The sequence below is a fragment of the Eurosta solidaginis genome, chromosome 3, assembly GCF_040869045.1.
Source record: "Eurosta solidaginis isolate ZX-2024a chromosome 3, ASM4086904v1, whole genome shotgun sequence".
Lineage (NCBI taxonomy): Eukaryota > Metazoa > Arthropoda > Insecta > Diptera > Tephritidae > Eurosta > Eurosta solidaginis.
In genome coordinates, this window is record NC_090321.1 from 93,230,752 (window position 1) to 93,258,381 (window position 27,630).

Sequence of the window (27,630 nt, forward strand, 5' to 3'; positions counted from 1 at the left end):
TTTTAAATCAATTGTTAAATCGTGGATATGTGGTAATGGATACCGTTGTGGTGTGGTAATAAAATTAAGTCTTTGATAGTCTCCGCAAAGTCTCCAGTCATTTGGTTCTTTTTTATGAACGAGATGAAGTGGAGATGCAATAGGAGAATTTGAGGGTCTGAATATACCCGTTTTAATTAAAATTCAAATTCAGCTTTAGCAATTTTAAGTTTGATTGGATCAAGTCTTCTAGGTTTTGAAAATGGCAAAATACCTTTTGTTTCTATCCTGTGAACTGTATGGTGTTTCACTCCATTAGTGTAATTCACAGGAAATTCATTAAGTAGATTTGTAAATTTATTTTCATTAATTGGAATTTTAAATGAAAAGATATCAGAAAATCCAGAACATCCAGTAACTTTAATTTTTGTAGTAGAATATATTATTTCTTTATTTTTTATATTGACAATAATTCCGAATTTTCTAAAAAGTTTGCTACTAAAATGGGGGTATCAATGTTCGCAATAATGGATGGAAATTCAAAGTCTCTTCTTAAACCTAAATCAATTTTAAGTAGTTTTGTACCGAAAGTTTCAATTGAAGAATCGTTTGCTGCAGTCAAAGTAAGATCCGAATTTCTTTTGTAAATTTTAAATTTAGAAAAAGGAATAACTGATACAATTGCTCCGGTATCGATAAGAAAATTAAGTTTATTGAATTTATCAAATATGAATAAGCGACGAGTAGGTTTAATATAGTTCCGTTATCCGTCACCGTCCTAATGGAATGTTTCAGCTTAAATTTTGTTCGGAATTTGAATTATGATTTTGATTATATATGCATGGGGTATACATTTAAGAGTGCTATTCTTAAATTTTTTGTGATACCAACAAATATTTTGTGAATTAAAATTTCGATTTTTAGAAAAAATTCTGGATCTTCAAAAACTTCGAGATTTAGATCTATTTCTTTAGATCTTGAACGGATTTGAAATTGATTAATATCATTAGAAATTTTATTTAAATTTTAGTAAATAGCCGTAGTTAATTCAGTTAAATTTTTACCGCATTGTTGTAAAATATTATTACTTATACTCGAAAATACAGGAGATTTTGAAGTATAAGGTTTGTTGATTAATTCAAAAAGTTTGTCAGTCAAAATAATTACTTCATCTTTATTTTGATTGTTACTAGAAGTTAAATGGATTTGTATTTCTTGTGCCAATTTACGAATCCACAATTTAAAGAGTTATTCTTGGCAAACAATAGAGTCAGTACCAATAAGAGATTTCACAAATCTGAATAATTCAAGTGGTGAACGATCACCAAGTTCAGTTTTTGATAATAATTGTTCTAATCGTTTTTCTTCACTAAGAGAAAATCTTTCAAATACAATTTTTTTGATTGTATCATATTTATTGTAAATAACGTCTAAAATTTTAGATATAGTATCTCGTTGAAGAGTAACTAAAACATTTTGAAATTTTAAATTATCATCATTGATATTGTTCATTTCAAATTGTCCTTCAACAAATAAAAACCAGGCATCAGGAGATTCTTTCCAAAGTTGTGGTAATTTAATAGATTTAGAAAAAGAAACATTTGTAAAGTTATCATGTGTTATATTAGAGATGTTGTCTTGTGTTGTATTAATTTTAGAATTTTGAGTTGTATTGTGAGTCATTGTGTTATTTGTATAGTTGTTATTTTGATTTTCTGAATTTGTAAAAGTACGAGTTCGGATTGGTGAACGTAGAACCATATGATAAAATTTAAATGAATAATTTGAAAATAAGAAAATATTTAAGAATTTATTGGAAAAGGGAGTTAACAATTTAAATAAAATATTTGGTTTTATATAAAAATAAGTAACTTAAATAATTTATATAAAATTGTTAAAATATTAAAATAATTTTAAAATAAATTTGAAAATTTAAAAGGTTTAAAATTTAAAGCTTAACTATAACTGAAAATTTTTTAATTTAATATCAAAATAAAAATTGTACTTACATAAAATTAAATTTAATAAAAAAAAAATATATATTACAACTAGAAGACCCGGCAGACGTTGTCCTGCCCTAAATTTGGCCAATCTGCATACATTTTAATAAGCTTTTTCCGTCTGACTCTGCCCTCCCCCCTCTTCACTTTTTCCTAATCCTTTTATTCACTCCTCTCTACGTCTTTTTCGCTTCATCTATCTCCATCTTGGATGGGGCCGTGTGTGGAGGTCCACGAAAGTGGGGAAAGCTTCTGACCGCCATTCACCTGGGAATGGCCAGAGCGATTCTTTTGCATGCGGTTCAAGCAGCTCACTACTGCCGGTCGTTTGCGGCCAAGTATCCTCTGGTGAGCTAATGTGATAAAGCGACAACCTGGCTAGGCCACTCTGACATAATCGGTTTAAGGGCTAGCCGGGGGAGATCTCATCGGCAACACGCAAACGAGCAAGTCATATTTTTACCCCCGCTGATCGGGTTGTGCGCTGGGCTCTGGACCCGCCACGTAAAACCATACTCCAATGAAATATAACAACAAGCCTCGGATAAATACACTCTCTATTGATTACGACCATGGCAAACGTTTGAAGGACAATGAATTGAGGGCATGCACCTGGAACGTCCGCTCCCTGAATGGGATTGGTGCAGATGCCCGGCTGGTTGATGTCCTCGTCAAAGCAAAATCTGACATCACCGCCATCCAAGAAATGCGTTGGACGAAGCAAGGAAGAAAGAAGATCAAAACTTGTGACTCTATTGGAGTGGCCATATGAATAAGCGCAGTTACGGCGTCGGATTCGTGGTGGGAGAGAAACTTTGTCGCAAAGTGCTGGCGTTCACGCCTGTGGACGAGCTTCTCGCCGCTATCCGAATAAAAGCAACATTTTTTAATATATCATTAATCTGCGCCCATGCGCCGACAGAGGAGAAAGACGATGAGGCGAAAGACACTTTTTATGAACAATTAGAACACACATACCAACGCTGCCCCCGTCATGATATAAAAGTCGTGCTTGGCGACTTTAACGCTAGGGTGGGCAAAGAAGGTGTTTTTGGCCCTACAGTTGGAAAGTTCAGCCTGCACAATGAAACTTCTCCTAACGGACTGAGGCTGGTTGACTTTGCCGGTACTCGAAACATGGTCATATCCAGCACGAGGTTCATGCATAAAAAGATACATCAAGCTACATGGCTGTCTCCTGATCGAAATACTCGCAATCAGATCGATCACGTTGTGATAGATGGACGGCATGCCTCCAGTGTTTTAGATGTGCGCACGATCCGAGGACCTAACATCGACTCGGACCATTATCTCGTTGCAGCCAAAATACGCACCCGCCTCAACGCGGCTAAAACCAAGGAACAAAAAACACAAGGAAATCTAGACGTCGAAAAGCTTCAATCACAACAGACTGCCAATGATTTCGCAACTCGACTCTCACACCTGCTCTCTGAGAGCACAACTCATCCTGAAAGAATACAGGAGCAGTGGGAGCATATCTCCAAAGCACTTGGTACTGCCGCCGAAATTGGTTACCGGCGGCCACGAAAAAACAACTGGTACGATGAAGAATGCCGCGTTGCAACCGAAAGAAAAGACGCTGCCTACAGGGCTAGGTTAAAAGCGAGCGCGAGAAGAGGAGTGTGTGAACGCTATCGTGAGTTGAAAAGGGAAGCGAGACGCCTTTGCAGGAAGAAAAAAGCAGAAGCAGAAAGGCGTGAGTGCGAGGAGATTGAGCTGCTAGCCACCAGCAATAACGCCCGAAAATTCTACCAAAAAATACGGCGACAGACGGAATGTTTTAAGACCGAGGCAAACTCCTGTAGGAATGAAAACGGCGACCTTGTAACTGATGTCCACAGAGTGCTTAGATTATGGAGGGAACACTCCTCTGCTCTCCTAAATGGAGGCAGCAATTCACGGCGCAGAGATGGAGAACCCGATCCCGCAATCGATGATGATGGAATATATGTCCCCCCGCCCGATTATGACGAAATTAGAATAGCAATAACCAGATTGAAAAACAACAAGGCAGTGTGCGCTGATGGATTGCCTGCTGAGCTATTCAAGTACGGCGGCGAGGATTTGGTAAGGCGCATGCAGCAGCTTCTTAGCAAAATATGGGCGGACGAGTGCATGCCCGACGGTTGGAATCTAAGTGTTCTTTGCCCAGTCTACAAGTAGGGTGATACTGCAAAATGCACCAACTATCGTGGAATCAGCCTTCTTAATATCGCATATAAGGTCCTTTCAAGTGTATTGTGCGAAAGTTAAAGCCCATCGTGAACCGGCTGATTGGACCTTATCAGTGCGGCTTCAGACCTGGTAAATCTACCATCGATCAGATCTTCACAATGCGCCAAATCTTGGAAAAAACCCGTGAGAAGAGAATCGACACACATCACCTCTTCGTCGACTTTAAAGCCGCCTTCGGCAGCACGAAAATGAGCTGCCTATATGCCGCTATGTCTGAATTTGGTTTCCCCGCAAAACTTATACGGCTGTGCAAAATGACGTTGAGCCACACCATCAGCTCAGTCAGAATTGGGAAGGTCCTCTCCGAGCCGTTCGAAACTAAACGAGGTTTCAGACAGGGTGACCCCCTATCGTGCGATTTCTTTAATTTGATGCTGGAGAAAATTATACTAGCTGCAGAACTTAACCGCACTGGAACAATATACTATAAAAGCGTGCAATTACTGGCATATGCTGATGACATTGATATCATCGGCCTAAACACCCGCGCTGTTAGTTTTGCTTACTCCAAACTGGAAAAAAAGCGCTAAAGATGGGTTTGACGGTGAATGAGGACATAACGAAGTACCTGCTGTCATCCAGCAAAGAGTCAGCGCATACGCGCCTTGGCAACCACGCTACTGTTGGCAGCCATAATTTCGAAATAGTAAAAGACTTCGTTTATTTGGGAACCAGCATCAACACTAGCAGCAACATCAGCACTGAAGTCCAGCGAAAAATCAATATTGCCAATAAATGCTACTTTGGACCAGGTAGGCAATTGAAAAGTAGAGTCCTCTCTCGGCGAACGAAAATCCTACTCTACAAGTCACTTATCGTACCCGTCCTGCTATATTGGGCAGAAGCATGGACCAGGACAACAGCAGATGAAGCGGCTTTGGGAGTGTTCGAGAGAAAAGTTCTTCGAAAGATTTTTGGACCTCTATGCGTTGGCGATGTCGAGTACCGAAGAAGATTTAATGATGAGCTGTACGTGCTATACGCAGACATCAACATATTCCAGCGAATTAAAACGCAGCTGCTGCGCCTGGCTAGGCCATGTTATGCGAATGAATGATGATGCTCTGGCCAATAAAGTGTTTCTATCGGAACCCGCCTATGGAAGCAGAGGTAGAGGCCGGCCCCCACTCCGTTGGAAGGACCAGGTGGAAAACGATTTAAACTCCCTTGGTGTGACCAATTGGCGCCGGCTGGCGGAGCGAAGGAATGACTGGCGCGCCTTGTTGGACGGCCATTACCGTTTAGACGGTTAAGCGCGAATTAAGTAAGAGTAAGTACGTATCTCCATCTTCGTCTCATTCTATCTCTTTCTCAATCTCCTTCTCTCTTTTCTCTTCTCTCAATTTCTTCTCATTCTTCTGCATCCCTTATTGCCTGTCCCAGAAGGTGGTATGTATTTTATTCCAGTCCCAGTCCCACTCCGAGTCTAAGTCCCAGTCCTAGTCCTAATCCCAGTCCCAGTCCGTCTCTGGATAATATATTACTCTGTACTAAAGCACTCATCAACAGCTTTCATTTGATATCCATATTGTATAAACACTGTCTAGGCATTCACTGGCCCATGTTTTGGCCTATATCTCGAGACCCTAGTCACCCAGGGGTATGAAAATAACCCTCTGCTAAAGCACTCATCCACAGCTTTCATTTGATATCCACATTCTATAAACATATTCTAGGGGTACCCGGGTCCACGTTTTGGCCTATATCTGGAGACCCAGTCACTCAGGGGTATGAAAATTACCCTATACTAAAGCACTCATCAACAGCTTTCATTTGATATCAATATTCTATAAGCACATTCTAGGGGTACCCAGGTCCACTTTTTGGCATATAGCTCGAGACCCTAGTCACCCAGGGGTATGAAAATAACCCTCTGCTAAAGCACTCATCCACAGCTTTCATTTGATATCCACATTCTATAAACATATTCTAGGGGTACCCGGGTCCACGTTTTGGCCTATATCTGGAGACCCCAGTCACCCAGGGGTATGAAAATTACCCTCTACTAAAGCACTCATCAACAGCTTTCATTTGATATCCATATTGTATAAACACTGTCTAGGCATTCACTGGCCCATGTTTTGGCCTATATCTCGAGACCCTAGTCACCCAGGGGTATGAAAATAACCCTCTACTAAAGCACTCATCAACAGCTTTCATTTGATATCCATATTCTATAAACACACTCTAGGTGTACCCGGGTCTATGTTTTGGCCTATATCTCGAGACCCTAGTCACCCAGTCACCTATCCTATATTTCAAGTTAGATCAAACTATACAAGGGGAGTAAAATAAATTCAAAATCGGTTCAGTAGTTTAGGAGTCCATTGGCCACAACTGTGTGGCACGTGTTTTTTATATATTAAGACTAATAAATAGTTGATTGATGATTGTAAAGAATTTAAGCGAATCAATTACGTTTTTAAACTTGATAACAATTTTTACATTTACATCGTTGCTGCTGTTTAGGCAATGGTTTTGTTATGCAATGACTTTATTATTTTCTTAATATATATCTATTCATTTTCATCGTGATGTCTTCATTTTAAATCCATTCTTGTGTGTACTGCGCGCAAAATTGTTGTAGTAGCTCTTGTCGTTGTGGCGTGAATAACCCAACCGTTAATTTTAAGTGTATTATGGTGTAAATGCTGTTTTTTGAAGCAAAAATTTGTAAAGGAATTTCGAAAAAATTTCTCAATTTTTTTTTTTGTATATTACATAAATTAAAGTCACATATTTTTAGAGTTATTTGTTAATTAATAAATCGTAGACAAATTTTATTTTACTTTGTATTTTTGTTTATTTGATTTTCCACACTAATTTTTTGTTTTTATATTTAGTATATTCAATTTATAGCGAAATACTTATTAATTTTGTTTTCGTTGATCATCGAATAAATCAAGGCACGATTCACAAATATTGATTGTAATTTTTAAGTGCTTTATATTTTAAACTATTTTGTAAAAAATCTGGTTTATTAATTGCAGTCAAATGTTTTTGTCCGTGTTGTTTTTAGTTTTTATTTATAAAATTATTTTTTAATAATTCCTTTTGTTTTTGTAACAATTATCTAAACACAATATAGGAAAGAACGTTCGAAACAACAACACCAAAGAAACTGCACAAAAATCGTTATCCGTTTGTTCGTGTTCAATTCTCAAATATGGATCTTCTTTTCTAATTCCGCTTGATTAATATATACATATATAATTAGGAATATATTTGTAGGATAGCTGGTAGGATAGCCATTATGTCAACACATGAACTTGTATTTTTAAAAATCATTTATTTAGGTTAATATATCAATACATGAACTTTAAACTAATTAGAATTTTCTTTTGGGTGTAATCAAAAATTTTCATTTTTAAAAAGGAAACTATTAAAAAATTATTTAAAACTTAAAGTATAAATTACAAAGTATATTTTGTTATAATAATTAACACTATACCGCATTACTCCGAAGAGAATGATTTATTGACAACTTCGAAAGCCCGAGAGACCTCACTACTCCGAAGAGAATGCTTTATTGACAAGTTCGAAAGCTTGAGACACCGCATTACTTCGAAGGGAATGCTTTATTGACAACTTCGAAAGCTTTAGAGACCTCACTACTCCGAAGAGAATGCTTTATTGACAACTTCGAAAGCTTGAGAGACCTCACTACTCCGAAGAGAATGCTTTATTGACAACTTCGAAAGCTTGAGAGACCGCATTACTCCGAAGAGAATGATTTATTGACAACTTCGAAAGCCCTAGAGACCTCACTACTCCGAAGAGAATGCTTTATTGACAACTTCGAAAGCTTGAGAGACCGCATTACTCCGAAGAGAATGATTTATAAACAACTTCAAAATCCTGAGAGACCTCTCTACTCTCAAAAGAATGATTTATTGATAACTTCGAAAGCTTAAGAGGCCGCCTTACACCGAGAAGATAACGCTTTATTGTCAACTTCGAAAGCTTTAGAGCCCGCATTACTCCGAAGAGAATATATACTTTATTTATAACTTCGAAAGCTTAAGAGACCGCATTACTCCTAAGAGAATGCGTTATGGTCAATTTCGGATTACTATGAAGAGAATGCGTTATTGTCAACTTCGAAAGCTTTAGAGCCCGCATTACTCCGAAGAGAATACATACCTTATTCATAACTTCGAAAGCTTAAGAGAACGCATTACTCTGAAGAGAATGCGTTATGGTCAACTTCGGATTACTACGAAGAGAATCCGTTATTGTCAACTTCGAAAGCTTAAGAGACCGCATTACTCCAAAGAGAATGCGTTATGGTCAACTTGGGATTACTACGAAGAGAATCCGTTATTGTCAACTTCGAAAGCTTAAGAGACCGCATTACTCCGAAGAGAATGCGTTATGGTCAACTTCGGATTACTACGAAGAGAATCCGTTATTGTCAACTTCGAAAGTTTAAGAGACCGCATTACTCCGAAGAGAATGCTTTATTGACAACTTCGAAAGCTAAAGAGACCGCATTATTCCGAAGAGAATCCGTTATTGTCTTCTTCGAAAGTTTAAGAGACCGCATTACTCCGAAGAGAATGCTTTATTGACAACTTCTAAAACTAAAGAGACCGCCTTATTCCGAAGAGAATCCGTTATTGTCAACTTCGAAAGTTTAACAGACCGCATTACTCCGAAGAGAATGCTTTATTGACAACTTCGAAAGCTAAAGAGATCGCATTATTCCGAAGAGAATGCGTTATTGTCAACTTCGAAAGTTTAAGAGACCGCATTACTCCGAAGAGAATGCCTTATTGTCAACTTCGAAAGTTTAAGAGACCGCATTACTCCGAAGAGAATGCTTTATTGACAACTTCGAAAGCTAAAGAGACCGCATTATTCCGAAGAGAATGCGTTATTGTCAACTGCGAAAGTTTAAGAGACCGCATTAGTCCGAAGATAATGCTTTATTGACAACTTCGAAAGCTAAAGAGACCGCATTATTCCGAAGAGAATCCGTTATTGTCTTCTTCGAAAGTTTAAGAGACCGCATTACTCCGAAGAGAATGCTTTATTGACAACTTCTAAAACTAAAGAGACCGCCTTATTCCGAAGAGAATCCGTTATTGTCAACTTCGAAAGTTTAACAGACCGCATTACTCCGAAGAGAATGCTTTATTGACAACTTCGAAAGCTAAAGAGATCGCATTATTCCGAAGAGAATGCGTTATTGTCAACTTCGAAAGTTTAAGAGACCGCATTACTCCGAAGAGAATGCCTTATTGTCAACTTCGAAAGTTTAAGAGACCGCATTACTCCGAAGAGAATGCTTTATTGACAACTTCGAAAGCTAAAGAGACCGCATTATTCCGAAGAGAATGCGTTATTGTCAACTGCGAAAGTTTAAGAGACCGCATTAGTCCGAAGATAATGCTTTATTAACAACTTCGAAAGCTAAAGAGACAGCACTATTCCGAAGAGAATGCGTTATTGTCAACTTCGAAAGTATAAGAGATCGCACTACTGCGAAGAGAATGCTTTATTGACAACTTCGAAAGCTAAATAGACCGCATTACTCCGAAGAGAATGCTTTATTGACAGCTTCGAAAGCTAAAGAGACATTATTATTCCGAAGAGAATGCGTTATAGTCAACTTCGAAAGTTTAAGAGACCGCATTACTCCGAAGAGAAGGCTTTATTGACAACCTCGAAAGCTAAAGAGACCGCATTATTCCGAAAAGAATGCGCTATTGTCTACTTCGAAAGTCTAAGGGATCGCATTACTCCGAAGAGAATGCTTTATTGACAACTTCGAAAGCTAAAGAGACCGCATTATTCCAAAGAGAATGCGTTATTGTCAACTTCGAAAGTTTAAGAGACCGCATTACTCTAAAGAGAATGCTTTATTGATAACTTCGAAAGCTAAAGAGACCGCATTATTCCAAATAGAATGTGTTATTGTCAACTTCGAAAGTTTAAGAGACCGCATTACTCCGAAGAGAATGCTTTATTGACAACTTCGTAAGCTAAAGATACCGCATTATTCCGAAGAGAATGCCCTATTGTCAACTTCGAAAGTTTAAGAGACCGCATTAATCCGAAGAGAATGCCTTCTTGACAACTTCGAAAGCTAAACAGACCGCATTATTCCGAAGAGAATGCGTTATTGTCAACTTCGAAAGTTAAAGAGACCGCATTACTCCGAAGAGAATGCGTTATTGTCAATTTCGAAAGTTTGAGAGACCGCATTACTCCGAAGAGAATGCTTTACTGACATCTTCGAAAACTAAAGAGATCGAATTATTCCGAAGAGAATGCGTTATTGTCAACTTCGAAAGTTTAAGAGACCGCTTTACTCCGAAGAGAATGCTTTATTGACAACTTCGAAAGATAAAGAGACCGCATTACTCCGAAGAGAATGCGTTATTGTCAATTTCGAAAGTTTGAGAGACCGCATTACTCCGAAGAGAATGCTTTATTGACAACTTTGAAAGCTAAAGAGACCGCAGTATTCCGAAGAGCATGCGTTAATGTCAACTTCGAAAGTTTATGAGACCGCATTACTCCGAAGAGAATGCTTTATTGCCAACTTCGAAAGCTAAAGAAACCGCATTATTCCAAAAAGGATGCGTTATTGTCAACTTCGAAAGCTTAAGAGACCGCATTACTCCGAAGAGAATGCTTTATTGACAACTTCGTAAGCTAAAGATACCGCATTATTCCGAAGAGAATGCCCTATTGTCAACTTCGAAAGTTTAAGAGACCGCATTAATCCGAAGAGAATGCCTTCTTGACAGCTTCGAAAGCTAAACAGACCGCATTATTCCGAAGAGAATGCGTTATTGTCAACTTCGAAAGTTAAAGAGACCGCATTACTCCGAAGAGAATGCTTTATTGACAACTTCGAAAGCTAAAGAGACCGCATTATTCTGAAGAGAATTCGTTATTGTCAACTTCGAAAGTTTAAGAGACCGCATTATTCCGAAGAGAATGCTTTATTGACAACTTCGAAAGCTAGAGACCGCATTATTCCGAAGAAAATGCGTTATTGTCAATTTCGAAAGTTTGAGAGACCGCATTACTCCAAAGAGAATGCTTTATTGACATCTTCGAAAGCTAAAGAGATCGAATTATTCCGAAGAGAATGCGTTATTGTCAACTTCGAAAGTTTAAGAGACCGCATTACTCCGAAGATAATGCTTTATTGACAACTTCGAAAGCTAAAGAGACAGCATTATTCCGAAGAGAATGCGTTATTGTCAACTTCGAAAGTTTAAGAGACCGCATTACTCCGAAGAGAATGCTTTATTGACAACGCCGAAAGCTAAAGAGATCGCATTATTCCAAATAGAATTCGCTATTGTCAACTTCGAAAGTTTTAGAGACCGCATTACTCCGAAGATAATGCTTTATTGACAACTTCGAAAGCTAAAGAGACCGGATTATTCCGAAGGGAATGCGTTATTGTCAACTTCCAAAGCTTAAGAGACCGCATTACTACGAAGGGACCGCTCATTTGTCATATTCGAAGGTTTAAGAGGCCTCATTATTCAGAAGAGAATGGTGCCGCAGCCATGTTCTAAACCCCTCACCCCCAGCAGAAGTTTACACCGATCACTTCATGGGCGGCGGCGCAGGCACTATTATTAAAAAGCTTGATTTTCTATTTAAAAAAAATTTATTTAGGAGAGGTTTTGATGATATGTATTTAAGAAAATCAAAGTTTTGGCCATTTCGGAAAGATCGGGTGTTTTTCCTCAAAATCTCGTGGATCGTTTAAAAAATTTCAGAAGTATCTCTTTGCGGAGGGATCTTTCTGCGTTCACTTAGTCCAGGAAGGCTTCGAACCTAGCCCCGGCCTTAGGGACTGATACTGCTGCGTCTGCCGAAAAAAAATTAAATACATATATCGTGCAAAGCGTAGATTCACCGAAGGAGATGTGCTGGGCTAACTACTCGTTGATACTCGTTATCGACACGATTTCTTTAAATCCGTTGTGGCTCACGCACAAAGGCGACTTTCGGTTCCTATTAATGGTCTTTTAATAGTCATGTGTAGTATCGGAAGGAATACTATAATAAATGGGGTCCCTGTAGTAAATTTTAATGAAAAAATTCATATTTTTCGTTGCGTATTGTACATGCCGGGCCCGATGCTGACTCCAGCATAAATGTTACGAAAACGTGTGTTGTAGCTGACGATAATAAGGTGCACGAAAGTTTGTAACACCTATTAGAAGATAAAGCGGCGCCAATTAGGAAGATGTTCTTCGGAAGTTGGGATCGGTAATCTGCAGATTTTAGACACCGACCGCTTGTAAAGGCCTTCTTTTGCGCGAATAGTGACGACCCAAACGAAGTTGTCTGATCCTGGATGTAGACCCGTGACGCGACCTAATATCCATTGATTGGGGGCAGTCGGTCATCCATTATTAAAACAAGTTCACCCACCGATAAATTTGGTTCTTGTTGTCTCCACCTAGGGCGAGCTTGAAGATGGGAGAGCCAATCCGTCGACCATCTTGTCCACAACTGTTGGACCAAATGTTGAAGTTCAAAATATTGTGTAGACAAAGATTTGTTTGCAGCCGACGTTTCCGGTGGAGACAGCAAGGCATCCCCTATTACAAAGTTTCCAGGAGTGAGCACCAACAAGTCATCGGAATCGGAGGTTAGTGGGCATAATGGCCTGTAATTGTGGCACGCCTCAATATGAATTAAAACGGTTCATAGCTGTTCATATGCCAATCGCGTTCCGCCGACGGCCCTTTTTAAATCTTATTTAATGGATTTTACATTGGCCTCCCAAAGACCGCCAAAGTTGGGGGAATGAGGTGGATTGAAATGCCATTGAATATGTTGCTCAGTTAGTTTGGGAATTACTTCGCGTTCAAATTCATCTCGAAATTTTTGGTAATTAGTTTTGAGAATGGCTTCTGCACCGATGAAGTTAGTGCGACAGTCACTGTAAATGGCGTGACAACGTCCCCGTCGTCCAATAAATCGATGTAAAGCCCTTAAAAAATGTTCGTTAGACAGGCAGATGAATAGGGCAATGTAATCTTTATATACAGTGTTCCCTCGATACTTCGACGATTTCAATTCAATGGCACCTGTGTAGTCGACTCCAGTTGCTATAAACGCGTGTTGAGGGGGATTAACTCGTTGCGCGGGCAAGTCTCCCATTAATTGCGTCAATGACTGCGGTTTGTTACGAAAACACGTGATGCAATGTCGAAGGTGATTACGCATTGTTTTTTGGCCATGTATTATCCAAAACTGCCGTCGAATGTATGCTAGCGACAATAGCGTGCCACCATGTAAAGTGATTTGATGAGCGAAGTTAATGAGTAGTTTCGTGAAATGATAATTATTTGGTAAAATCATAGGGTGCCTTTGATCGTATGGAAGATTGGCATGTTTTAGGCGACCGCGAATGCGAAAAACTTTATGGCGTCTATGAATGGTGTTAAACTTATTAGTGGACTATTGGTAGACAAGTTGGTATTCGATTTCATGCATCGCATTTCAGCTCCAAAGGCTTCCCACTGTACTAAGTAAATAATTCGATAGAGACTTTGTTGCAGTTCGTTAGTTGTGAGCAGTTGTGAGCGGTCCGTGATTTTTGTCGCCAACATTAGGTTTGCGTATATTATGAAAAAATCTAAGAAGCCAAGCTGTTACGTATAAGTTGGTTTAAGAAGAATATCGAAGTATAAACGACGTTTGTGTGATTGCCGTGTACGTTAATATCTTAGTAGGGTTTTCCTCTGTCATTGCGCTGTCTATTTCTTCGCGGTTCATGAGGGAAACAGGCCAAGTCGATTTATCATTCCGCAACCAAGCAGGCCTTTGCCATCAAACGTCGTATTGTTGCAGCTGGTTTGTGGTTAAACCCCTTGTTGCGCAGTCGGCGGGATTATCTTGAGTTTTTACATGATGCCATTGACTTGGCAAGCTACTTGACAAAATTTTAGATACGCGATTCACCACGTATGTTTTCCATCTATTCACATCACCCGTGATCCAATATAGAATGATAGTTGCATCATTCCAATAATATGTTGGGATTTCACCACAGCGCTGTTGTAAATGTTTTTGTGCCCACTTGGCAATGTTGTGGCCAATACCGCTCCACATATATCGACTCGTGGAATTGTAATTGGATTGCTGGGTGTGACCTTTGATTTAGACGTAATCAGATGGGTATGAATCCCACCGTGCAGGTATTGTATTCGTAGATATACGACCGCTGCATAAGCAACGGATGAACCATCGCAGAAGGCATGTAATTCCAATGAATGAATGATGAATATTGAAATCTCTTCTACATGAGGAAGCTCAGCAACGAAATTGTGCCAAGTGATTGCCACTGAGGGCGTTGGCTCTTCGCCCCATTCTAGATCAGACTGTTTTCCGTCGTGGCGCGTCAATTTCAATGTCCAGATTTCTTTAAGATTATCTTTGCAGCAACAGTTATTGGACTTAAGAGTCCGAGAGGGTCGAATATTCGTGCTATAGTACTTAACACCGAACGCTTAGTCGGTAGTTGCAAAATTGGAAAATTTAAGGAAAACGTAAGCAAGTCATTATTGGGCTCCCAGTGCAATCCAAGAGTTTTTATGGTTTGGTCTTCGTTGAGTTGACAACTTGAACTAAATGAATGATGTTCCGCGGGGTGGATTGCAATAGATCAGGCGTATTGCTTGATCACTTCCGTAGTTCCATACCGGCAGATCGGAGAGCTGAAATAAGTTGGTTGCGCATTTGTATTGCTTTAACGACGGTGTAGCTGCCACTAAGTACATCGTCTATGTAAACATCATTCAGCAAAATATCCTCGGTGAGAGGGAAACGCTCTTTCTCATCGCGCGCGATTTGGTGAATAACCTTTATTGCAGTATATGGAGCTGAGGCCGTACCGGAGGTAACCGTGGTGAGGCAGTTTCTTGCACTTGTCCATCCTCAGCTGGCCAAAGAATTCGTTGGTAATGCATATCATCTGGATGCATGTCAACGCATCGATACATCTTTTGGATGTCAGTCGCCACTGTGTAATATGGTAAGACGCAGGAGCTAAACGTAGGCTTATTTGTTTCAGTCAGCGAATAATGTTGTTCTTCGCTGAACGTCGCTGGAATGATTTGGTCGCAGTCGTCTATACAAGCCGTGTATTGAGAACGGAATGTTTCGTCGCGCTGAAATTAACGCTCCAATTGTAAAAACTTATACAGTGCAATTTGTCTGGATCTTCCTAAAGTTTGATTAGGGTCGTAAATTGATTTTAATGGAAATCGATTATCCATTAGCTTGTCTCACATGGGTTTTGCAAAAAAACTCTTCGCACCACTTGTCTTGCTCTGACATTGGGTTTTCAGTAGGCACTTGTTCGCTATAGTAGAATCTTTGCACAAGCGCTTCTAATTCAATGTTAGTATGATGGCAGCACACCTTGGTAGCGGGAGGTGGGGAAGAATCGATTCGACCCAACAAAATCCAGCCGATGTGGGTTTTTGAGCAATCGGTTGATTAAACGCACCGATCCTCATTTCCGGTAATAAGATTTGCGCAATTATGTCAGCGCCAAGAATGACGTAAATTTTCTTAGGCTGATAGTATAAAGGGTATGCTAGAGTGAGACCTTGAATATGTTCCATTACTTGTGGAACGCAGCGCCAACTTGGCAGTTCCGTGGTGAGATGTGTCAGCACGTAAGCGCTTTCGATGGGAACAGCAAAATTTTCGTCAAGGCCAGAATGTATAATAAAGCTAGCTACAAATTTCCACTGGCTCAGTGCACTAGGACAAACTCCACAGATATCTGCGGAAGTACGATGACGTTGAAGACCTATTCGTTGAACTGCATTCCCGGAAATAAGTGTTCCTTCCGAACCTTGATCTATAAGAGCATAAAATGTGGAGGATTGATTTGTGGATTCGTTCCATAGTGAAACTAAAGCCGTGGCCAAAATAATCTGTCTGGACAAATGACTAGCAGATGTGTGGCCTGCTAAAGTTGCGTGTGCATGAGCACCACGTTTTGTATCTAGTGATGGTGTGGATCTAAGACCTACTTGCCCTTGGTTGAAGCCGATGCTGATATGAAGGCTGGGCGTATTGAGCTGTTGTTGTTGTCGTTATATTGTTTTGGGAAGTCCGTGGAAAATGTAGTAATGTGTGGTGACGCTGACCACATTGTATGCAGTTTTTGCTGCTTGTGCATTGTGATAATGCATGAGACTTACTCAAACAGTTGAGACACAGCTTAGTTTTATCGACGATGTTCTTTCTTTCAAATCAATCTTTGGATAGAAAGGTTGGGCAAGGGCAAATTATATGTACATGTCCACAAAGAGCATAGAGATCTTGTGAAGATTTATGGACTTTAATGGCTGCGTGGTGTGATTTTACATTATGTACCGTATGCGCCGATAGTTTTGTTTTGATTTCTGAAGATGATTATTCTTATTATTATTTGAGAGTGGACGCGTGGGTGTGGAATTAAAAGTTAAAGTGTGGTTTTCGGTTGCATCGATCGTAAAGAGACGATTGGTTAAAAAGTCTTGTAGATCAGAAAGGTAGGAATTTCTATTTTACTTCCTAAATGACGCTCCCATGCGGAGTGTGTTTCAACTGGTAGTTTGGTTGTTAAGTAATGTGCAATCCAATGATCGCATTCCCCAATTGGAACCTTAAGCCGTTTAAATTCATTGACACACACATTCGCCACATTAAGTAGAGTCTTTACGTCGTCTGCCTTTCCTTTAACGAGAACTGGTAAATTGAATAACGTATACATATGATGGGAAAATATTATACGCGGATTATTATAACGATTTATTAATTTACTTCCGTTAAAAGCATTTGATGTATATCCAGATCACGGCCAATTACCAATGCCTGCTTCAAATAATGAAATTTTTGGATAGAATTTAATTCAAGGTTGTTATGAATCAGTCGATTGAATGAATCATGGAAGCTTGGCCAATCGGTGAACTTGCCAGAAAACGAGGGTACTGGCAAGCGTGGGAATTGGGTAGGAGCGACAAATCGCACTTGAGAATCAGATGATTGGTTCTTAGTCTTTGTCTCCTCGCAATCCGATGCAGGTGGGAACATATCTGTTTGCTGCTGTTTTGCCAGACAGAAGAGTTCCAAGTGAATTTCTTCAAATTCATAGTCATGGTCATTTTTAATGTCTGAACATATAATTGATTTATGCGTGGAACCAAACTCCTCATTTAGAGCACTAATGCGTTTTAATCGCTGTTCAAAATACGGCTTAGTTTCTCGCGGAGCAGAATCTTTCTTAAAGTTGACCAGCAGTTTTTCAAGGGTCGTAAGTCGATTTGCTTGTAGCTTGATTAATGCTACATTATATTTGGTTATAAGTATATGGCTATGCAAATCAAATAAGATTACTGTGAAGAAAATCGAATGCAATGTTAGGCGTTGAATAAACGTATGTATGTTAGATGTTGGCCGAAGTATAAATATGTAGGCTATGATGAATAAGCCGGGTATTATTTTTATATAGTAGCGATGTCAGCAGAACATATAACTGTTGTATAGTTGTTTAATTTAACATTAGAATAATTATTGAAGAGTTCCCCTAATGGGCCACCAAAAAATGTGTAGTATCGGAGTGGACACTATAATATATGGGGTCCCTTTTGCGAGCTATCTGGTGTCTTCAGTAAATGGACGAGGTGGGAGCACCCTACCTTTCGTGTGGCAATTAATTTTTGTATGGATGAACTCACCAGAACAATTGCAATGCAATCCAAATCGTAGGAATATGAGGAACTTTCTTGTACCATTGAATTATAGAACACTATGTAATTTGAATTGTATATTTATTGAAATAGATATTCATTTCGTGTTACACATTAATCGATTTATGTTTTTAAGTTCAGAAAAATATGATCCGCCAAAATGATCCGCCAAAAGTATATGTATCCAATCAATGGAAAAATTGCTGATGCGAGAAGTCAGCTGCATAGCCAGAACGTTGTATAAATAATGCCGCGTCCCAATGGTGCTGATGAATTGGAACTTTACCCATCAGATCAACTACGAATTGGAACTCTACCCATTAGATGCATTTACTCATTAGCTTAACTTTACCCAATACTGGCAAGTATTGGACATCTTGATTGGTAATGGATAGTCAATTTTAATGAAAAGATTAATATTGTTCGTTGCGTATAGTACAAGTCATGACTCTCGTCGCACAGTTTTAACGATTAGCACCGACGCTGGCCTATTGTTCATCGCGCCAAAGGGCGCCTCCAGTTTTTTCGGCTGTTTTAAGAGCTGTAATTCCCGATGTGTGAACAGTGGCAATCCTAGGGGTACCGCCGAAGGTTTCCTTTTTTTTTTGTAGCGCTATGCTGCCGCGCACTACCAGAGAAATACCTTAAAAGGTTTGGGAGTAACTATTCGGCAAAGGATGCCGCGCTCGAAATCATAAGCAGACAAAATTGGATATCATTGCGTAACTGATGGGTTAAAAAAGTATAATCCTCGGCGCATCTACATAATTTAAATTTTTCAAGGCCCCTGGATACAATTTTTAAAATGTAGACCAAAATTTGCAGACTTTTGTGTTTTAAACATTGATTTCAATAGTCTTCCGATATTTTAGAATGAATGTCGACCGATTTTAAGTTGAAAGAGGTTAAGGTTATATGCTCAGTTCAAACTGTTGTTTTCCCGCCTTTTGATAGAATAGCTCATTATGAATAACCGCGTAGCTTCAGTTTTCAGACTAGTTCGTCTATCCTCTACGTTAGAGTACTAGCAAACCCGGTCATTTGTTCGATTTTCTTGGGAAAGCTTTTGCTTCAACACTTTGAGTGTTCTTGCGAAGAACAAAGCCTCACCTGGTAAATATACATATGTGCTTACGTATTCACATTTGCAACAGGAGCCGTAACGTGTAGGTGATACTTAAACTTGGTTGATAGGCTATAATCAATGTGATTCACTCCAAGGGACTAGTTGGGATAGGGCCGCCAACTTTAGGAAATGTCAAACCGGGTGTTGAATGATGAAGTGTGAAAATCAAAATTAACATTTCACACGCTATTTTAAAGTTTCGCAAATAAACAACAGATGTTTGAATATAAGGCCAAGTGATTTATCAAACCCTTCTCATACGTACATATATATATATCTTCAACTTAAGTATAAGGTGAGAATCATTTCAAAGGAGTGTTTAAACCCCAGGAACATGCTAAAGGATTTTGCAATACTGATTTCGCTTATTCTTTTAGATAATCGGGATATAGAATTTTTTAAAAATCGGCACCTTTTTCGTGTAACTTGCTTTTTTAACAACTTGCGGACAATTTGGAAACGTGTTCGACTTGGGTCCTTTAATTTGAATTCATTGTTCCTTATTAAAGGTATGGGAGAAAATCAGTAAGAAAAAGCAAATGAAAGAAGAGGAAATGAAAGATAATGAAGAAGAGGAAGTGAAAGGGAGTGATGTGGAGCCAAGCGGTTGGTTCGGAGGTACTAATGAACTTATTTAACTGCAAAAGGCATATATCTATGGAGTGGTTTGCAGTCGTGATTTTTATACATAAATATATGTATGTGTGGAACAGCGTTTGAATGTTTTATAAAACTGGAAATTTACAAAAACGTCAGAGGACAATTTTAACACAAACAAATACAATATATGCAAATACTAGTGGAAACGCAAACATTGCACTGAAATTTACAAATTTTAAAACATAAAACACATACATACACACTAGTGTTCCTGAACAGGCATACCTCCCCGCAGAAAAAAATTAAAAGAGCTTATGGATAAATTACTATATCCGAACTGGTGCGTATGGCATTTGGCAGCGAAAGTTGCTTCAAAAGCTCTAAAATTTGAGCTATATAAAGTGATGTTCCATAGAATAAAGCCAGACACTCTCTAAATATTTTGAATATAGCCAGATGTAATTTCTCAACTTAAATCATGTCTTGTGAGAGATTTTATTATTATTAACTTGAGTGTTTGAGATTTTATTATTATTAATTTTAGCTCAATATATGTTCGATATTTAAATAGCAAGACATGCTCACATTGTTTATATAATTTTTTTTTGTTATTGATATTAGAGGAAGATTGCCAAGTTTGCAAACGGCGATGGTTAGTAGGACATGTTTCTGAATTTCACTTCTTCATCGCTGAACTGTTGATTAAATGACTCTACTGAAATAGTAGTACTTCACAATTACAATGCTCGCGTCCTTCGCTAAAAGCGTGTTAAAAACAAACTGATTGATCATCGCTTGCACGGCGCTGCTTTTATACTCTCTGTTGTTCACCTATTTCTCCTAAGTTCTAGACTTGTCACGAACATGCCTTCTGGAACAGTTGTATCTCATACTTGGTTATTTAGCTATATACATGTGTATCTGCAGTTTATGTTTTTCTTCTGGCTATATGCGTGTGTATGTGTGAGTAACAGCTTATGCTCTAAGCTGATGATAACGTGATGTGTGATTGTTTCTCTTTCTTCTTCGCTCTTATCTGCTGACTAAATATATATGTGTATGTGAAATAATCTCATCGCTTCAAGCTGCTGGTGATGTGTATGGAATATTTTTTGTTGCCTTCTACGTATATGTGTAAATGTCTCACTGTCGTTGGGTTTATTTGCTAAAAGCGTAGTGATGTTAGAAATGCTAATATTTGCTACAATACTTTATAATAACATTGGATTTATAGCTGTACTTTTATAAGCAGTACTTCTGCTATTCACTATCTACTTGACCGGTGGCAGCGCCTAGCTATTTTTTTGATATCCTGCATAAGTCAACCCAAAAAATCGGTAGTTTCAATCGAAAAAAAATGTATGTTGGAATTTCTCATCCATTCATCGGTATATACGTCAGCTTATTTGTCCGAGGGCTCATCATCACACGTTACTCCTGTGAAAAATAAATAGTATGTCAAAACGAAATATATCTCTGTGATAATTCAATACTTAACGGGATATTTCCGGCATTTATAAAGCTACAATTGTAGAATTTTACACGATCAACAACGCCCGAACTTTTGAAAATCTCTGACTGAATGGCAGTACCTAAAGTGTAAAAAGTTAAATTTGAGAAAACTGAATTTTTATTTGGGAAATTTAAGATTTTTATAGTAAACTTCATATTTAAGACCTTTTCTAAATTTTCATTGTAAATTTTAAATGAGTATTTATTTAGTTAATGAAATTTGTTGGCATTAAAATCCCTAAAAGCTAGTAAGTGCATTTTACTTCGTTTTTGCTATGGACGGCAGTAAAGATTCCTTATTTTTTTATTTATAAGATTTCGGTATTGTGTGGCCCTGTTTCATGGAAAACCACTGTATTTTGAAATAAAGTATAATTTTGAGGTCAGACATAATTTGAACCAAAGTCAGGACTGAGTAAATTAAAACCGTGTTCCGAAATTCTGCAGAAGATGGTGATTGCTATTTTGTAAGACTTCACACTGTTAAAGCCCGGTTTTCGAGTAGTTGGTTAAGCTTAGCTTAAACTAAGTTTGCTTAAACTCTAGTCAAATTTAAACCCCAGTTAAACTACTGAGCAGTTTTTCAGTCACAGTTTAAGGCCGCTTTGGGGCAACATTGGTTTTTTATTATCTAGATAATTTGTAGATACGGCAACAGCTGGATTTTGTTTACCCAACAAACTTGAAAAACAAATTTCTGCAGCGAAATATATATCTAGTTCCGGACGTGATATCCAACATCATTATTTAATTATTTTTAAACCAGATAGTTCTCAAGTTGATATCCAACTTCGTTAAAAGTCTAGTTGAGGGGTCGACTGCTAATACGCTACCAAAAATATCGAGAGAGATACTTCGCTTAATTTATGATGATACAACTAGTCAGGTTTGGATGGATGGAGTGCTTTCGGAACCATTTTCTGTTAAACAGGGCGTACGGCAAGGGTGCATGCTAAGTCCAGCTCTGTTCTCTTTATATATTAATGACTTAAGTGACATTCTCCCTTGTGGTGTAATGGTTTCTGACGCTGTAGTTAAAGTTCTTTTGTACGCTGACGATATTGTGCTTCCGGCAGACTCTGCGAAAGATTTACAGAAAATGATAGATGCGCTTGACCTTTACAGTAAGCAGTGGGGTTTCAGAGTTAATCTCTCTAAATCCAAAATATTAGTTTTTAGGGAAGCTAGCAGGATACCCGTGGGGTGTTGCTGGAATTATGGTAATGACACTATTGAGATTGTAAATGAGTACAAATACTTAGGCGTGCTTTTAAATTATAAACTTTCTTTCATAAAGCACTTAGATGCGAGACTTCCAGAAGCTAAAACTGCTATAGTTGCTATATGGCTCAAATATATAAATAATCCCAGAATTCCCATCTCGCAAAAGATGAAAATTTTCGAAGCGGCGTCCAGGTCTATCATGTTTTATGGTGGGCAACTATGGGGTAGTGATAAGTTTGAGTCCGTAGAGAAACTCCTGCGGTTCTTTATAAAAAAACTAATATTTCTCCCATCTAACACTCCAAACTATATGTTGCACCTCGAATCAGGTTTATGTTCGCTGTTCTACCATACTTTAAGCACGCACATGTATTATATCGCGCGCTGCTTTAGTTTATCACCAAATAGACTGCCCCGCATTGTAGCTAAGGAGGCAGTGCTTCAAGGCTCGTACTGGGTGAAAAACTGGAAAAATGTTTATGTAAGTGTTGATATGGACCCTCAGCGTGATTTCTCGTCTGCAGCGCTAAAACTGCGAATTCCTGTAGTACTAGAGAGATTGCTGCAAAAAGAGTTTGATAGCTACACCGAGAGTGCACTGCAATCTAGGTCACACGATCTTTACCCGTACTTGATTCCTATGGACGCTACTTACTTCTCCGATGAGTTTTCGGCCTACGCCATAAGTCTTATCTTTCACGCTAGGGGTGGCTTGCTCAACATCAATGCAAGAGCTTTTAAAAATGTCACTTCTGTAAACTATCCGGTTTGCAACTTATGTACTGCTGAAGACATCTTTCATTTTATTGGGATATGTCCTATTTACAAAGATATCCGGTTTCAATGTTTTGGTGAAAAATTTTTGGACCTACAAAAGGTTTTAAATATTCTTAGTGGTGGTAACTACCACTCGCTACGCTCTTATATAAGTAGTTGCATTAAATATAGGGAACTTATTGTAACAAAATTTGCTTAAACTATTGTTTTTAACTATATGTGCTATGTAGACACACAACAGTTAATGTCTAAGATCCATTATTTATTATTTTAAAGTATAGTCTTACAATTTCTACTTTTGCAATTCCTTGTTGTAATATAATAAATAAAATAACGAACTAACTAATAATCGTGCATCTGTAGTTATAGCTGAGAAATTTATAGCTGGTAAACGAGTAGTAAAGTCTAGAAATAGAAACGCCTAGAAGTATGCGAACGAGAAAATCACAGATCGTAAAAGGAGATAAAGCTGAGAATCAGTAATCAGTTTGATTTAAGCACGCTATCTATTGAGAAGTAGAAGTGTTATTTTGAAAGTAGTGTAATAAAGACCATTTTGAATTATCGAATATTGGAGTTATTTATTCAACAGTGATTCGAACGTTAGCAGAAGGCTGCAAATAAGCGGAATTACCCTAAATTCGTAACAATATTATATTTTATTTTCGTGAAAATACCGTAGTATGGAATCTTATACCAATTTCACATAGAAGCTTAATGAAATAATTAAGCAAGTTTTCTATATTAAAAGCCTTTATTGAATTCAAACTTCCATACAAAACACAAACTCCTAATTATCTCATTATTCCTTTATTGAATGCCTAATGGAGTCAAAAATCTAGTACGCTTTGCTTGTTTGTAACAAATGACAATAAAAAATAAATTATTTTAAATACAGTCAGTATACAGTTTGATTTAAGCGAAGTGAAGTGCGTGATATTGAAGAATAATTGTACTACTCACAAGTAGACTAAATAAAGACCATATTGCAATACTGAATATTGGAGTGATTTCGATTCGAACGTTAGAAGAAAGTTTGGAATAAGCGGAATTTCCCAGAATTCGTTACAATATCTTTTTCAAAAATAGGCACATTTTTGTTTAGGTGCAACATCTGTGAGTAGTTGTGCATGTATTTTATTTTGATTGTCTTAATAGTTAAAGAGGAAACGGCTGCAATAAATTTAAACTATTTTTTGTAAAAGCGTAATATTTTTTAGGGGCTGCTGACAGATGTTCACTTAATGAAGCAAGTGGCCGTGTTTGAAAAATAAAACTTAATTATTTCATTAAACAAAATTGTGATTCAATTAAGTTTCTGTGTAAAATTTGTGTTACATTTGAGTCCAGTTAGAGAACCACAAGTTGTTAATTAAATTGTTTCAACTTAAGTAATAGCATTTTTTGCTTTATAAAAAATTCCTTCTTTTACTGAGTACGCTATGATTCTCGAGTTGAGCAACTGTTTCGAAACTAGAGATTTTAGAAGTATGCCTAGTTATCAACATGCGCTCAAATGGTACTCAAGCCCAAATGCTTGTTGGGTATATTCGACGCCATTTCGAACGAGCGCAAATAACGGATAGGTTAACCCTGCCAGATTGGCTGCTTAAGCTCAGCTAAACTTCAGTTAAAGTATACTGAAAAACTGCAATAAGTCTAAGCGTAGTTCAGCTGACTAACTGAGTTAAACTCGTACTGAAAAACCGGGCCTAAAATTGTTTGTTGAAAGCACTCCATGGGGAAAGATACAGAATTAGTACTAAGATAGTTTAGCGCTAGTTTTGAACTATCGCGGTTTTCTACAGGGTATGTATGTATGCGTTTATGCATTTGTGTTGAGAATTTGCACACTTGTGAAAATTTTATTGGTATGAAAAATAAAATAAAAATATTGAAATACTAACATCTCTATAACAATTAAATATATATTTAAATACATGCATGGCCTTATGTGTGAAAAGTGGAAATTGTAGTCCCCTACCACGAATGACAGCTATCAACCAAAATGTTTATAATTCTTTACTTATCACACGTGCCGTAAAAAGTCTTGTAAAAGCTTTTACGAATTTTACATTTCTATTTGCTCCAAAAAAGTAATCGGATTTGGTAATTTTCGGCCATGTTACTTTAACTGTCATAGTATTTAAAAAGTTGAATATCCGTTTTTCGTACAACAAGTTAAATATTAAATTGTGCGAGATATGTATGAGAAATGAACAAATCATAAATATAACTTTTTTTATTTAAAGTTTTCTTTTAAATTTAAATGTCCGGAATTTATTAAATCAATTTGCTCTATATCTATGGATATTACGGATGACGATACCGGTCTTTTTTAGGTTCCGAAAATACCGAAATTGCTGAAAATAGCATTTTAATATCCGACACATTTGGTTTTGTTGATTATCCGACAGGGTGGAAAATTGATGTATATTCGAACGATTTTCCATCATCCCTTGTAAAATTTGGTTTCGAGACAAACTGATTTCGGCGTTGTGCCATCATCAGTGTAAATTTTTGTTCTGATCTATTACGACTATGACATATACCGGAAAAGCAACGTATAAATTCGTGAACTTTTTAAAAAAAATTCAACATTAACACAGCGTTCAAGACATCGAACAATTTGGAGCGGAAACTAAGAACTAACAGTAACTCAGTGGGTCCCTTAAGCAGCCAAGGCGTATACAAGTTTACTTGCGGATGACAACAAAGTTACATAGGACAAACAGGACGACAAAAAAGAACGAGGTTCAGACAACACATTAGAGACTACAACAAAACAACATGGAATACAAACTTCATACCAGACTCCAACTTCTCGAATCACATGATCGAAAATGAATGTTCCCCAGCAAACACCAATAAAACGGTCAAGGTTCTTAACATACAAGCAAAATGCTGACGTGTGAACGTACTCGAAAACATGGAAATCTACAAACAGAAAACATTCGACGGTAGAATAATAAACGAACAGATAAACACAATTTCTGGCACAATATTTGAACGTCTAAAAATTGTTTACAAAGTAACGAAACAGGTACAACACAGAAGCACACAACAACAAATAAACACAAAACAATAAACGTACTAAAGCAACAAACACACAAAGAAGGTCAAAGGAAGGTCAGTAAAAACCACCCTCGGTTCTGAATGAACAGATAGAACATAAACATACAAAAACATTCAATTTGACTATACTTGCTCATGCGACTATGAACTATAAATATAAGACACGCGACAACAACAGATCAGAACGAAAAATGAAACTAATGATGGCTCAACGCCGAAACCGGTTTGTCCCGAAACCAAATTTAACAAGGGATGACAGAAAATCGTTCCAATATACATTAATTTTAATATCCATTTAAATCGTTTAAATTTTATTCTACAAATATCCTCCTTTATATATTGTTCAGAACCTAAATCTAAAAAAAAAATTATCGCAATTGGTTAAGGATTTCGAGATGTTTGCGTTTGAATTTGCACAAATCGCTTTTTTTGTTTTATCCCAGGCCGTCAAAAATCGAAATAAATTTTGTAACCAGAAATAATTTCTGGAAGGTTTCCTGAGTGTAAGCGCAAGATGTAAGGGTAAACGTAAGCGTAGTTTTTGTAAGTTTTATGCTAAATGAGGGATACATGTTGAATGTAAATATAGGCGTAATGTGTGATATTGTTATATGTACTGTATCAATGGCAGATCCTGAGAGACATTTGGGGGGTTGATTTTTCCGGTAGCCCCTTTCAACTTGATCGGTGGTAGCGATTTTTTTCTATAAGCGATTAAAGTCAACAGAAAACAAGTAAAGGTGTCTAAGTTCGTGTGTAATCGAACATTATATACTCAGCGTGATATTCAATTGTACATTTCATTCCAGATAAATTACTTTTCTGCATAACACTTCCTCTTACAATAAAACTTGATAAGAGAAATATCCTTGATTCAAAACTATTTTCAGCTAAGTTATAGCTTATTATTCTAGTCTACGACACTTTTAAACTTGTTTTATGTCTAAGTTGCCGTGGTCTTTAACCGATCCCGTCAATTTTTACTAGAAATATTTTCTGCTACAAAGAAAATATGTGTACACAATTTCATTACGATATGTTAATTTTTCTTCGAGTTATGGCTCCCGAAACATAGAAACTTGCTTAGTCATAAAAGGGGCGGTGCCACACCCATTTTCAAAAATTTTAGTGTTTTCCAATTTAATGTTATAATTCAATTTAGAAAGTAAAATTCCATTGATACAAAGCTCTTTTTCGTTAGGATATAGCTTGTTATTTTCGTCTACGACCCTTTTAAAAATCTTTTATATAAAAGTTTGCATGGTCTTTAACCGATCTCGTCCATTTTTACTAGAAATATTTCCTGATATAGGCAAAATTTGTGTACCCAATTTTATTACGATCC